General features: G+C 35.8%; 1 protein-coding gene across 5 annotated transcripts in view; it reads left to right on the forward strand.

The window, feature by feature from the left end:
- The window catches only part of PCLO (piccolo presynaptic cytomatrix protein), a 310,832-nt gene that overhangs the window by 8,625 nt on the left and 287,783 nt on the right, over nucleotides 1–14,424 (forward strand). The window lies entirely within an intron of this gene.

The following is a 14,424-nucleotide window of genomic DNA, read 5'->3' on the forward strand; positions in this document are numbered from 1 at the left end:
TAAGCCTTCCTGACATATCAAGTTGCTAAGGGACCAGTAGTGACACAAATCAGCTCAAGGTGGTTGATTATGATTCAGGATAAAGAAGTGATTCTCAGCAAGTCAGTTAATGTCAACTCAGCACTTAAAGGCCCTGAATAAAAAAGCATTTTAATAGGTGGATATTTGGGCACATTCAAGGGAGAAGGGACAAGAGGTACTAAACAGCAGAAAAACTCATTCTTTGGATTTAAGAAGTAATACAGTGAAGATGGGTTAATTATATGAATAAAATGAAAATAAAAAGGCTTAGTGTCCAACAGAGTGTACTTTTGAAAGAGATGCAGTACCCCTACCCGATGAGAAGACACTGAACCCATTTAGTCCATCTGGAGAACAGCTGTTAGTGGGCTGTGTGTGCGTTATGTCTGCGAACAGCCCAGGAAGGAATGAAGGCAGCAGGCAGTGAAGGATTATGTGACTTAAATATCCCTGTGGGAGGAGACTCGCGTACCCTTGTTATAAATGAAATCTGGGTTCTGATAAAAGCAACAGTGATGATTATTGGTAGCTGTTACGTTAGTTTGGATCCTTAATAAGCCATACTTTAATGATACAATGGCTGTTAATAAGAACATTTAAGTTATGGAGGAAATCAGATTATAAATAGTTTATTTATTTGGAACTTATATATATATTTTGGAATTTAGTTTATAATATATTTATATATTAGCTTATTTATATATTTTAAATTTTGATAAAGATGTGTTTCTGCCCATAGTATACCATCTTGATAGGAATTTGCAGTAATAATGTCTTCACACAGTAGATGATCAACTTATAAAATGTCATTTTTTTTTTTGTGGCAACTTATAAGGCAGAAATATGTAGTTGAATGTTCAAGCTGCTTATATTATTTGAGTACCTACAATATAGATGGCATTCTACTACATGTTTGGTAGGATATAAAGTAAAATATAAAGCTATTCTTAACATGATCAGAATGTACTAAGTTAGAAAATACATGCATAAGGAAATATAATATGTGGTCAGAGGATAAAAGCTGTGAGAGAGATGAGCAGAAATTGTGAACTTCAGAGTGAGAAGTGCCATTTCCAGTGGGTGAGGTTAAGGAAAGCTTCATGGAGAAGGTGGCATCTGTGCTAGATATGTAAGGATGGACATTATTTCAGCTGACGAAGGACATGAAAGGCAGTAATGATTTGATCTAAGACGTAGAGCCAGAATAATGCAGGGTGTGTTCAGGGAATCAGGGATGAATCTAGGTTGGCTGAAGTGTTGGGAAAGAAATGGGCAATGAGATTGTAAAGAAGGTGAAGTCAGATTTTGGCCTTCCACATTTAGTTGGTTGCAGTGAGCATTCTGCTTTAAGAAACTTACCTTGATTAATGTAGTCATGCGTTCAATCCTTCATTCATTTTACAAATGTGTGTCAGATGCCTAGTTGTGAAATACCAACAAGTACTTTGATAGAGTCAGGTATTTAGGTTAGATGTGGAGTCTTCCATCAACCAGAAAATTAGGGAAATAAACATTGTAGATAAGTTAGAAAACAAATGCGTGGTTACCCAGGGAAAAGGAGGTAGGAAGGAATAAATTGGGAGTTCAAGATTTGCAGGTACTAACTACTATACGTAGAATAGATAAACAACAAACTTCTACTTTATAGAACAGGGAGCTATATTCAATATCTTGTTGTAACATATAATGCAAAAGACTATGAAAAGGAATATATGTGTACATATATATGACTGAAACACTGTGCTGTACACCAGAAATTGATGCAACATTGTAAACTAACTATACTTCAATTTTAAAAAGTTGTAGATAAGAAAGGGAAAAATAACTTTCTATAAGGCCTTACAGTTCTCATAATCCTTTCCTATTTGTTTTATCAAAATTAAATTTCCAAATAATTCTATGGGCATATAGTGTTTCCTCTGTTACACTGATGAGAAGACTGGCTTTTGGGTGGTTACTATGGTTCGTTTACTTCTTAGGATCATCCTGATGGTAAATAACCAAGCAGAACCCAAGCTAAATCTTCTGATTCCAAATCATTTACTCATGACAAGAAGAGATAAAATGCTATGAGGTCAAAGGAAGAAACCGTCACTGTCTGTGGGGATATCACAAATTATCTTCATGGAAACAGAAGTATTTGAGCTGGGAATGTGAAGAATAGTTAAGAACTTGGACACACATGACAGGAGTTGGGAATATGGGAGCAAGTAGAGGGTCTCACTGGCTAAAAAAAGAAAGCATCCGCATTATTGGTGAGATGAGCTTGGGCAAGTCATTGACATCTTCCATAATGATGATGCCTTTTGAATAATGGAGGTGATAACATGCTTTCTGCCAAACACATGGGGTTGTTAGGAGGATTAACTGAACATTTGTATGAGAGGTATTTTTAAATATATGAAGTGCTTCTGAAGTTGGAATATAATGCACCGTGAATAATCTAAATATTTTAAACAGAGTTGATTTTTAAAGTTTACTCTCAGATTGTTTTCTGCAATCTGAGATACAGCCGCATAAATTGTTGGGTTCTGAGGTAACAGTCAAAAGTCGCTTGATCTACAGTATTAATAGCAACATTTCATTTTCAGTTTCATTTTTGCCCCTTTGCCCCATAAATTAATATATAATCCTAATTTTTATTCTAAACTCTAGAAAGGTATCTTCCCTAATTGTGTCCACCAAGTGGCTGGTTACTGAAACTCTTGAATTATCAAGAGGTCAGAGTTGAAAAGTTAGAGCTCGGATAGAGGCTGAGAGCTTTGTTTCAAGAGATAATAAAGGTGAAATTTTGGGGACGATCACCACTTCTAGACTGTTAGGCATATCTGTGAGAAAGTAAGCTTCTCTTCATCTTCCGAAGAGGATGTAGCACTATGAATCACATTGTCCTCAGATACTCTGAGCAAATGGGTCCTCCACACAAGATGGAGACTGAGGCTGGACACTGTGTAGTGCTTTAATTTACATGAATTTATTACTTTCAAGTTTGCACTTATAAAGTAATTCTCTGTGTTATTACTTTTATAATCTATTAGGTAAAATAAAATCTTGGTCTCTTGTATCACTCCTTGAAAAGACCAGGAGAATTTCTGATACTTTTTGTTGCAAACACAGAATTATGACTATATTTGCTTATGCACATCCTGGCTCTTAAATGACTACCAGGTCTGAGGGGGAAGGACTAGAGATGTATCGACGCTCAGACACAAGCTTTAGGAAAGGGGGCTTTTACTTCCCTAAATAAATATGCCAGCTCTGCCTCACCCCTGCCCACCTGACACACATACACACATCCATACACATACACACCAACACACACATACCTTAAATGACCCAAATATCTGTGTGAAGAGGATGGCATTTAAATTAACTGTCTTCTCTGGTGGCTCTCAAGATGTGTGCTGTTCCAAATAAAGCTTAAGGATCCGCTGGCTCCAAGCCTAGACTTTTGATGCCAAGAAGAGTTGATAGCTTTGTCTCTTCTTGCTGGTTCATTAATGGAATTATTCACAGCAATACAGGTTCACTCTTTGGGTTTGCTTTCTGACACAGACACTGAACATTTGCTTTGTAATTAGTAACAAAAGTGTTTCTTGTTTTTGTTGATTTTCTTTATCTATTTTGAAGTGTAGCTTGGGGCAAGTTAGATTTAGGGAGAGATTTAAAGACTTCTTCGTAATGTCTGAGAATTCTCCTGGCTCTTAGGAAATTTTGTAATATATGAAATCACTTGTCACTTATTCGAATGTTGATAGTGAACTACACGTTAGTGATGAAAGTGGATTTAGGTGTTTTTTTTTAAGTCAAATTATGTTTGATCATGGTCCATATAGTAGTCAGTCTCCTGGCTGAAACTAGATATTTTATTTAACAAGAACATGGCCATCTCTCATGAGCTAAGAAACCCCCAAAAAAACAAATGCGTAGACTTCTGTATAAACTCTCTCCACTTATTAAAAAACAAAAAACAAAACAAAACAAAAACTGACGGAAATTTTCCAGGTTGGCAGAGTGACTTAACTGGCCACTTCTTAAGATGGATCGGGCTTCTGCTTCTAGTAAGAAACTTATGGTGGAAAATCTGTTAAGCAAGTAGTAGAGCTATGCCGAGTGTCAGGAGGCTGGGACCTGTCGGGAAGGAAAGCCAGTCAGACATTCCTGATGGTGGAGCAGCAGAAGGAACTTCTAGAAGAGGGGTTTTGCTCTTTTTAGTTACTTGCTGTTTTAGCACAGAGGTGTTTTGTCACTCTGACTTGTAAGCAAAGACAACAACACAGTTCCTCTTAAAGAGACGGACTGAGCACACGTGTGTTCATCTCCTCTGTAGAGGTCCCATGTTAAAAAGATCGAAAGTATAGTAGTTCTGTGTACCTCAGTATAAGAAATGAATAAATGAAAACAATAATAAAATAAAAAGTACTCATGAAAAGAGAAAGTGTAATAGGAAGTTCCAGAAAATGGGAAAGACCACCAGTAACATCAATTGGCAGGTCGAAGTATCCCTAGAAGATAGAAAGTAAGTGGAAGGAAGTGACGGGAAAAGGGCTGCAGAGGCCACCGTCAGGTGGCTGCCGGAGGGAGATCCGTGAAGCTCTAAGCTTGGCATCAACAAATAAGAAAGTAATAGTGGGTTGTGTGTAGTCACCACGTAATACAGCAGAGGACTGCAGGAGGAACACTAGGACAAGTGGCCTCTTGCCTCATCTCCAGTGGAAGACGGTAGGTAGCGTAGGGAGAGGCTTTGCTTTTCTTCCCCTCAGGCAGAAGCCAGAGAATTTTCCAAATGAACACATAAACTGCCTGAGGAAAGGCCCTCTGGAGAAAGCAAGGGCCTTGGAAAGAAGATTAAGAGGAGGTAATGCTCCTCTCCTGCAACAGAGTGATAGAGGGGAGAACATGCACAAATAAAATGTACTCAGCAAGGAGTCAGAGGCACTAAATCTGTTACCTTCTCAAGCTGCCCTTACTTTGGACACTGGCCCTCTGCCATGACGTCTCCTCTCATTCGAAGGAGAGCACTAATGGGGAAGCAGAACCATCCACAAATACAGAAAAACCTCTGTTGGTTACTGATCCTAAGTAATGGAGACATTCGCTGTAAATGAGTCGTTTGAAGAGACTAGCTTGACGTTTTAGCAGTAACACCACATGAAGGACATAGATGAACTAGTGAAAAACAAAACACCTCACCTCATAAGAAAGAGTTTACTCGGGAAATACAAAGAACTTGTAAAAATTTATATTATTCCTGAGAAATACTTAAGAGGGTCATTCAAATTTCATTCAGATTTCAGTGGGCAGATTGAGGGAAAAAGTGGGCCCAGTTGATGTTCTGGGAAAGAAAAACCTAGAATTTTCCCAGCTTGTGTAGCAAGTTAAGTTACTCACTTAACTGAATACCTATGTTTCAGGCACTGTTCTAGACTGTCCTAGATATGAGTGAACAAAATAGACAACATTTATTTTCTCAAGGAATGCGCATTCTAGTAAGAGTGGCAAATAAAAACATAGTATGACAGATGGTGCTGAATGTTAGGGAGAAAAATGAAGTAGGTGTAGGTGAAGGTTACAGTGTGGGCCAGGAGAGGGATGGTGATGTACTTTGTTCCCTCACTCCCTTTCACTGGGGATTAGAGTCTGGGAGTTGATGGATGACTTAGGAATCTGGAATTCTTAGTGGTGACTAAAGTCTAATTTGTGTGCACAGTGATAACTGAAGTTGTGGTTTCAGAGGGTGGGGGATAAGAAAGGAAAAGGTGAGAATGTACCCAGGAATGTGTAGAATTCTGAGATTCCCCTCTTTACTCCTTCCTGTGATGATGTGGAGGAAGATGTGATGATGATGTGACCATTTTATCTTCCCTGTAGGGAGCTCATTTTAGACTCTTCCCCATGGACCTGTAGACGTTTCTGGGGAAGTGGCTTTCTGAAACTGAGCTCCCTTGGGACTCTGGGAGCTCTGGGGCTCTAAGAGAAATATTAAAAATCATGGAAATTATATAGGTCTAATAGGGGCTCCAGAAAGAAATAACCAAGACTAAGGAGACCAGCTCTAGAACTTTCCTCTGAGCCAAAGAAAGATGGAAGTCGTCAGATTATACAGACCCACCAGTGGCCGAGTAAGAATAATAAAATGTCTGATAGATACACCCTGGTGAGATAATCAGGTTTCCAAGGATAAGGAGAAAACTTGAAAGACTTTCACATAGAAAAACATTTCTGTCTACAAAAAGATGAGAAATCGGGCAGCTATAATACTCAATAGCAATACAAAAGGTAGCAGATAGGGAGCAATTTCTTTAAATTTCTAGAGACGGTGAAAATACGAATTCTGCATCTAGGCAAAAGACCAAGAGAGAGTGTGAAGGCAGCTTAAGAATTTTTCACACATGAAAGAGTTAATAAAAGTCATTGCCACTCTATACACACATGTATATGTGTGTAAATGTATATGTAGGTGTGTGTAAATATATCAGTAGGCCTTCCTCTATTAAAATGGAAAATAAAAAGAATGAGATGAACTAGCTGACTATACCCAAGAAATGAAGAAGACTAGAAAGACATTAAGTCATTTTTTCCAAAATTTGATTGCATAATCGTGTGGAATAGGAGATGACATTAGATATACATAAATCAAACTCAGAAAGTTACACATTATTTAACTCTGTGTTAACATACATAATTAATACATTACATGTAATTTCTTGGATTTTGCTTAAGACACTCCTAAGATAGGTGATAATGTAAGGTTGTCTTTTGAAAAAGTGTAGCTTTTATGAAAGGAGCAAATATATAATATCTTAAATTTATAGATTGAAACTTATTATTTGCTGTTAAAATAACAACCATGAAAAAAAGTCAAAGCAGAAGTTAACATTGATTCTGGAGAGTAATACTTAGTGGCCGAGAGAGAGACTTTTACTTTTTAATGTTTTACCTTTCTGTACTATGTTTTTAACCTTGTAAATTCATCTTACCGTTATAATTAATACTTGAGTAACTTAAAAAATTCTCATTCATCAAATGATTGGTTACACAATTCTATGATGTGAAGGAATAGATAAATTAGTTTCTTGATTTTCACATCTTTAGCCTTGGCATTCTACTTGGTGAAATGCCAAGAATTTTTGGTTCCAAATAACGATGATGATTTGAAATGCCTTATGCCTGTGGTGCCAAATTAGGTCACTTTTTAAATTTGTTTTTTGCTTGTCACAGCAGTGTGTACTTTAACTGGCACCATTTTTATATAAACCCAATAAAGAGGAAAAAAGTCTATTGATTCTAAATATTAGGTTTTTTAGACGATAAAGAATGTTATTTCTTTTTTTGCTGTTTTTTTCTAGTAATCTATATGTTATCCTTCATAAACAGGATTTAAAACAAAAATACCTTGATGATAACAAATTTTTTTTCTTTATTTAAAATAATTTTCTCATGAATTTAGAGGAATAGAAATAATCACTTAAAAATCCATATTACTTAAATATATTCACAAATAAATGCCGTATTTATTGAGCTTTTCTTTTCTAAGAGGTCCGTTCCGCGGCACTTTCCTCATGACTTGGATGCTCCCCCTGTGAAATAAATATGTGTTCCTCATGCGCTGCCCGTAAGTTTAATCATTAGAACCAAAATGTTTTTTAACTTTCAGCTTTTAAATGGCTAGCTGCTTCAGGTGTCTTTCTGCATATCCGTCTTTTATGACATCTAAGCCTCTTGCTACATGTTATTGCAACTAGTGTGATGATCTGAATAGCTTCGTAAAAACAGATGTTCTGCTGTGAAAGCAGACAGCTGCAACTAACCAAATCACTTATTGGATCAGTAAAATTAATACAGTGGTGGGTTAACTTATTCATTGTTCACATCCTGTGGGAAATCACACATAGTTAACACTCTCCCTGTTCTGTCTTTATTAGCTTAGATAAAATGGGGCTCTTACTTAAGAACATTTCAAAAGTACTAATTGAAGAGGAAGATGTCAATAATCTATTAGAAGCTTATAATTATTTTCCTTAAGGTAATGCCAATATCAAAAACATCAATAAGGCATCAAAAGATCTGGGCAGGCGTCCTAGCTCTGCCCTTCACATGTGTAGTCTTGCTGATAGTCCTGTGAATTCACTTAAAAGTAGTTCTAATTACCTTTCACCAGGAAGCAACAACTGCACTATAAACCATGCTTCTTGCCTTTTTCTTAGTTTACTCTTACGGTGATGCGGTCAGGTCGTTTTAATTTTTCTGCCTATTTAGTTTCCTTATTTATGATATGAGAGTTGTCATAAAGTAAAAAATCACATATGTTAATATAAGTAGAAGTGCTTTGAAATTGAAACAAATAAATATTTACTATTAATCTTTTAAAAAATTCCAATAAGCAAGTAGGGATAGCGCCTTCATTATTAACTCCGTTTGTCTGTTGCTGAGAAACTGAGATTAACAATTTAAGTGACTTGCAGGGTGACAGAATTACTTAGTAGTGTATCTCATACAAGAAGCTAGATCTGCTGACCCAAAATTTAGCATCTTTTTTTTTTTGATAGATCACATTATTTTTAAATAGATCATTTCCTGAATTTCTAGTTTACAGGAAGAGTGTGTATGTGTGTTTGAGAGAATGAGAGTTTTACATATTTTTAAGTGAAAAAGGAATTAACCTTCTTGGCCAGAGTTCATTTGTGAAAGTTAGTGTAAATAATTTGAAGTCCAAGAGCACTGATTTGATACCTTCATACCCAGTCTTGCTAAAACCAGAGCCTTATATTACTACTGAGTTCTTTTTTGTTCTTTGGAAAATGTGAGCTCCTGCTCTGAGCCAGTCACTCTGTTAGACTTTGAAAACACAGATGATGAAGTTGATAACTTTGCTCATTGTTAGTAATAGAACTCAGAGTTTAGAAGAGTCAGTAATTTAGCAAATGAAGATGGAATCTTGTTTGTAAAAATAGAAAATACTAAAGATTGTACAAGTGAAATCTGATCTCACCTGAATATAAAACAGTAAACCACCTTTCTTGTCTTTTTTTTCTCTCTAATCAAAAACGAGATTTTAAAATCAATTGTAAAACAATTGCTAGAAATATGACATTTCTATCATTTGTTCAGGAAAGTCAGACTTTTCAGTGGAATTTATAAAATATCTCTTAGGATTGGATTTCTACTTATGTAAAGCAATTAAAAAGGCATTGGCAGGCTTCATCATGGGAACATGTAACTAAAAATTCTATAATTGCATTTGTTGGGAAAAGTTTTAATATGTAGATCTATGTGTTTTTTTTTTTTTTTACCTTGAGAGAGGGATTAAAAAATAGAAGGAAATAAATGGTAATGAAAAATGTGGCTAGGCTCTGAAAATAATGTAAAGCTAATTGAGGATAATTTTAAAGTCAGGTTTTCTTTAAACACACTCTTGAAAATGTACGTACGTACAACTATATAAAATTTGAATAAATTATAGATGATGAGGGGCTCTCATTCACAGAGAGCTGAAAGAAGCTAAAATCCCTTGTGAAATTTGTATTTTTATATAAGCTTTAATATATTTTAAATATTTCATATATGTATTTTTAGAAGTATTTCTTTCCAAGTTAACATACAAGTGATTTTAATTCTAGTTAACATCTGATTGAATTATAGATATGTAACTTTCAGCATACATAATATGTTCATAAAGTTTGTGAGACCTTTGATTCTTTTCACTAATGTAATTTTTAAATTTTTAAATGAAGTAATAAGAGGACAGTCAATAAGCTATTTAAATAATTGCACAAACATTGCCTAATTGGAGTTATTGGATTGCAGGCTACAAAACTGTGTAAGAGCTCAAGGTGTGTTAATCATTTGAGGTGTAGAAGTTTGAATTTTTTTGAGAAGCATATGAGAGGCAGTCAGAAGTGTTAATGTATAATACATGTAAGTTTAGTTTATTGATTTGGGGTCCTCTTCTCTTGTTTAACTGTGATGGAGTACAAATACATTTTCATGTCCATGTAATTATTTTGTAAATTGTATTTTGATGAAAGTGTTGGTTTTCTTGTTTTGGAGTGGAATTTGATCCTATTTTGTGAAGACTGACACATGTTAATGCTAGCCTTTGGTGAACATTATGATGCTTTATGAAGAAAAAAGTACATGTTTAGATTAGTTGCAAGGTTTGTTAATGATTGCTGAATTATACAGCAGAACTTGTAATCCACACAGTTTCAGAGAAGTATCTATTCAGATTCTGGATGGATTACCTTAAATAAGACTGTTTCACCAAGTTGCTGAGCATGTCATCACAGTCCTGAGAAGTGATAGTGTCTAGTTTTTAACCAAAATAAATTGTGCATTAATATGCACAGCTGAAGATGTCAACTGCAGTGAGCCATCTGCAGCCAAGCTGCTGTCAGCGAGTAGCTGCCTCTGTGGAGGAGGTCACGTGGTTTGGACATTCCTTGAATAGCAGAAAGCACAGTCTTATCAAACTTTAGCTTGGGTTTCTGTTTATGGTATTACACATTGTTATCCAATATGTATTATTTAATTATACTTTCTATGGCATTTGAAATAATATGAATAATATGATACAGATAATACATTCAGTATTTGAAGAAATTTGATGAGAAATGGGAAAAAATTTCGAATAATTCATCATTAAATAATATCTAAAGTTTACTTGGTATCTAATACAGAGGTAAGAGTAATAGGAAGTGTTTGCTCTTTTTATGAGTGTGTATGAGGAGAGAAGAGAGGAAATAACTGGAAAAAATTTGAAGCCCTATCTATTTGAGTTTAAGTGCTGTGGTTCAAACTATAGGAGTAATGGTTGCAAAGGGACGGACTTTAATTGATAATGGAATGCTAAGTGGTGAAGGAGGAAGGTCGTTGTGGACCATATAAGATAGGTAGTATTTAGGTAAGTGGAAGAGGAATACAAATTGGATTTCGAATCATGACTCGGGTAAGAGAAAATGTGAATACTGCCTCCATGGAGTAAATGGTACATTTAGATGTAATGGTTTGCAGAAAAGTTTAGTTGTGATGCATCAAGAAGTAAGAACCCTATAGATTTTATCATACAAGGATAGGATGAATGTATGATTGAAGAAAATGTATTTAGCTAATGTGAATGGTATGAACCCCAGCGAATGTAAATCTCTAACATGGTGTTTGTTCTTTAGATGTTCCATTATTCCTAGTACTGTGCTATGTTGTTGAACAGAGATTCCATTATACAACTTCTGTAGATTTTGTGTTTAAAATTTTCACTTTGGAGCACACTGAAGGTTGGATGTTAGTCATTATCCTTCTGGAGGCTTCCATTCTCTTTTGAAGCTAAATCGATTAATAACAGTTCAAGCAGGAATATGCTTTTATTTTGGACCCCAAAATTTGCCACCTCGCCTTATTGCTTATGTATTGATTATCTTGACTTATTATTAAAGACATACTCTTTTTATTGAAGTAGAGTCAGTTTACAGTGTTGTGTCAATTTCTGGTGTACAGCATAAAGTTTCAGTCTACATATACACATATATTTGTTTTCATATTCTTTTTCATTCTAGGTTACTACAAGATATTGAATATATTTCCCTGTGCTATACAGTAGAAATTTGTTATCTATTTTAGATATAGTAATTAGTACCTGTAAATCTCAGGTCTCCCAATTTATTCCTTCCCACCCCCTTTTCCCCTTGGTAAGCATAACCTTGTTTTCTTTGTGTGTGAGTCTGTTTCTGTTTTGTAAATAAATTCATTTGTGTCTTTTTTTTTTTTAAGATTCCACATATAAGTGATATCATATAGTATTATTCTTTCTCTTTCTGGCTTACTTCAGTTAGAATGATGATTCCCCAGGTCCATACATGTTGCAGCAAATGACATTATTTTATTCTTTTTATGTACTATTCCATTGCATATATATACCACAATTTCTTTATCCAGTAAAGAAGTACTCTTAAATGTCAGAATCTAATTTTTCAGTGATCAATGATTCTAATACTCTTTTAGAAAGCGGTGCCAATAATTGAAACTTTATGTGAAATTCACAATGAAATTTTCAAGTGCTACCCCTTGAAACATTTAATAAGACATTTATGATTATCCAGCAAAAGCCTTAGCCTATGAAGTTCTATTACTAGACCTTCATTATTTCACGTGAGTCAGCTCAGATGAATAACAAAGGCTCAACAGAAGGGAACCCTGGGGATTGGATTAAACAGGGAGGTGTGTTAGTAATTATATGCAGGTCTACATTAGAATACACAGGGACCTCAGAATGAGCAGAAATGCTGGCTGACTACTCTCTTACCCCCATTTGTGTAGCATATTAAGTCAGAAGACTGACGAGCAGTCAGTTTATGCCTTTCTTTTGTTCCTTTCCATAGAGCTGATTGAATTAGAGTAGCTCATTTAAACAACTGTCTCCAGATTCTGAATTTCATTTATGTACTTTCTGTAAGTAAAGCTATAGGTAGAGAAAGCAAAGGATGACTTTTTCCCTTATTATATAAAATCTAGAGTGTAGGAATAGTTAAGGCATGATATATTTATGTAACACAGAATCTTTGGTTTTATTGCTTGTGTAGTGAAAGTCAGGGTCCTTCCAGGACCGGATGATAAAGTTGCAGGCTCCCCTGGTATTGTTTCTTGTATTTCTCCCATTGTTAATCAGATGGATGTGGATGATTAGAAAACACCAGTGTTCACGTTACAGAGAGACTTAAAATCTTAGGGGATGCACACTAGTTGTGTCAGGAGACGTGGGGAGTTTATGAAACATTGGTGGAAGTCTTCTCAGAATTAGACTTGGCTTTGGCTATCATCTGACTTCTAGAGCATAGGAAAGAAGTGATAAAGACTAAGCTCTTCTGAGATCCTCATTCATAGCTGTAGTGAATGAAGACCCCATCATGCAGAACCAGGGGAGCCAGCTGTAGTAGAGACATGGGTACCAAATGGAAGTGGCAGCAGCCGTCTGAGGCAGTGATGATAGTCAGCTCAGGCTCATCTCTGCTCAGGGTTAGAGAGAAACATTTGATTGTAGAAGTGAAACAAGACAGTGATTGTCTCCAAGCAGTGAAAATATGTATGGCTAGCAGGTGTGGTAATTATGGGGCTCCTTCATTTTGAATCAAAATGGGGATAGATGGTCCCTGGCCAGAGGTATAGAGTAAGGAGAATTGTGTACAACCAGAAAATCAAGGCAGAAACCTGTCATACTGGCTTGGTAAACAGTGGGGATTCACAGAATAAACACAGAAATGCTGTAGCTTGAAGAGCATAAACATTTTAATTAATTACTTCAAACCAGCTCAAAAAATATTTGTGAACATCTAAATGATTAAAGGGTCAGACTATACCAGGAAGTCCTCATTATGTGTTGCTTACAGTCTTTGGGGGAATGTAGACCTGGAGATAAGCAGAATTGTATCAGTGCTAGCTTAAGAACTCTAACAAAATGATATATTTTTATTTTCTTGCAAAAAATGAACTTTATTTCACAGTTATTGGAGAGATATTGAGGTTCGAAGGAAAGTAGAGTCAGCCTTTTCTGTGGTGGTTTGTTGTAAATAGGTTATATTTAGTAGACGTATAAAATATTTGAAAAATGACAGGGGTCAGATGGGGGACAGTAGTTTGGAGATGAGAACGAATGAATGGGAAGTCACCTTTCATAAGCAATGCAGACACACTTGAGGAATAAACGACAGTGCACTAAAAATATTACAGGATTTCTAAGGCAAATGACCAAGAGGGCAAAGGTGCTATTACTCCTCGTTACTCTCCCACAGTGCATCGTGGAAAAGGAGATCGTGGTTCTTGATGTTAATGTCGGGGCGGGCTGTGGACTTTTTCATTTTCTCAATGTATAGGAAGGCTTTTTTTGTTTCCACCTGAATCAAGATTTTGGAAATGCTGCGTTCAGTGGTAGATTAAATTCTGAGATAATACTCATTTCTATTTTCAACATATCTGGCCAGTAGAATTGAATAAAAAGGAGGCTGTTTCTGAAAAATCCTAAGAGGATAAAAAGCTTTTCATATTGTGAAAGCTATAGACAGTGATTTTAACCTGTGTTCTCACTGTGAGGAGCAACATTGAGGGATCAAATGTCTTTCATGTGTTATTTATCAAAGTAAGAAAAATGTAGTCATGAAAAGAACAAAAGATGGGCCAGTGGAGTCTGTTCAAAAACAGAATGTCATAAGAGAAAAGCACATTGTGCCCCTATGAAGATGCAGTGACCTATGTCATATACATTCCTACATAAACTACAAGGAGACATTTGGTACTGGAATGAGGACAGTGTAGAACGTGCGTCCTAATGTTGATGTAAATCATACATTAGGTAAGACAGGGAGTGTTCTCATTTTGCAGTCGTCCAAAGATGGAGTAAGAGCCTACTGGCTAGCT

The sequence above is a fragment of the Camelus bactrianus genome, chromosome 7 (assembly GCF_048773025.1).
Source record: "Camelus bactrianus isolate YW-2024 breed Bactrian camel chromosome 7, ASM4877302v1, whole genome shotgun sequence".
NCBI classification, from domain to species: Eukaryota; Metazoa; Chordata; class Mammalia; order Artiodactyla; family Camelidae; genus Camelus; species Camelus bactrianus.